We start from the raw sequence: 1,681 nt of genomic DNA on the forward strand, positions 1-1,681 counted from the left end.
TGTGTTGTGGTGTGGATTTAGTCGGGTGTGTCCGCCTTTATATAGCGGATTCTGATGATGGAAGGCGTCCGGGTGCGTCCATGCGCGGCGTCGGAGTGGGTTTCTCGGCTAGCAAGCCTCCTTAATGGCGGCGGACGGACGGACAGCGGCATTGAACGGGCACGATAGATATTTGTCCCCTCCCGTCCATTCACGCTTCTCAGGCATTGAACAGGCGCGGACACCGGGGACACGTCGCCGGTGGCGCCCTCGACCGGTGCCCCGTTCAATGGCGGAGGCAATGAGAGGTCGCGTCTGCCCTGAGCCCTCTTCAATGTTGAGCGACGCGCTCTACATCAACATGAATGCGGGAAGCTGGCGCCGGCAGGGAGCGCACGAAGGAGGTGGGAGGCGGTTTTGATGGGTCAGGGCGATCAGAAACGGGCTTGGAGTCATTCCGGACTCCCACAAACTTCCCCCGCATTTGTCTCCAGTTTGCGGGAGAAATCGTGTCCGAACAACCCTGCGGACCGATATAGGTCACTATTGGATGGCTTCCATGGTCCGGACAGCGCGCTCCGAATGGTTGCATGACGTTTAAGGGTCCGCCTTGGAGATGCCTTAATGAATATTAAAAGCAGAAGAAAAAAATAGTAAAAAATTTCAATAACTCCAACTATTTTTTGTGCAAACTTCGACAAATGTTTTATGTGCTTGCAAAAATTTATCCTAAAATGACATTTATAGAAGTGATGGTAAAAAAACGATGCTCCATTGGAATGTTTTTTTTTTGGCCATGACTTCCAGCTATATTTATGCGTGCTCATCACCAGTTCACCTTATCTGAAAGAAACCCAGTTATCTTTCTTTTCTGTGAAAAAGCTCCGTATTTATATTAGAAGACTTGCAACATCCCAGAAAACATATCGTTGATGTGGTCCAGTGCATCGCAGATGGAAAGGAGGAACAGGAAGAAATTGCACCATTTAAGATAGTTGTTGGCGGCTGGCTCTTGAAGGTGATGTTGGTATTATGGACGGCAATCGAAGCCTGGAGTTGGGAAAAGAGATTGGGAGGGTAAGAAGAGAGAGCAGCAGCAACAGTGATGACAGGCATCATGGCGCTTGCTGAGAAACTGGGAGAGGTATCGGTGGTTTGCATATTAAGGTTTCACACCCTCTGGCTCTGGAGCAGAAAAAGAATAATACTATAGACCTGCAAAGTAAAGCAACAAATGGAATTAAGGGATAAAAGCGTGGCTGCAAAAACATTGAAGCAACTCCTCCCCCAACAAAAGAAAAGTCTAGGTTTCCTCTGTCTCCCGCCAGCTCCGCTGCCGGGTCCACCTTGTCTCCGGTGGCCTTAGGACCATGGCGGCATGGTGGATCCCGGCCCTTGCCAGCGGGAGGGCTCTGTCTTTAGATGTTCCTTCAAATTTTGTTAGGGTTTGTGTCCTGCTCAGGAAGACGAGACGGCGGCGTTCTCCCCGCCTAGTTCTCATTCCGGTGGTGCGTCTAGCATCGTCGGTGGGAGTGTGGAGGTGTGTCTCCGATGGATCTGTCATTGGTACATTTGCATGGACCTTGTCGTAGTTCGTCTATGTTCGTGTGTCTTCAGGTTGGATCCTTCTGATCTATGCTACTCTTCAATGGCGGCGGTTGCTATTGCGGTGCGTTGGTGCTCTGAGGTCTTAGCACGACGA

The sequence above is a fragment of the Triticum dicoccoides genome, chromosome 1B (genome assembly GCF_002162155.2).
Source record: "Triticum dicoccoides isolate Atlit2015 ecotype Zavitan chromosome 1B, WEW_v2.0, whole genome shotgun sequence".
Taxonomy (NCBI): Eukaryota; Viridiplantae; Streptophyta; class Magnoliopsida; order Poales; family Poaceae; genus Triticum; species Triticum dicoccoides.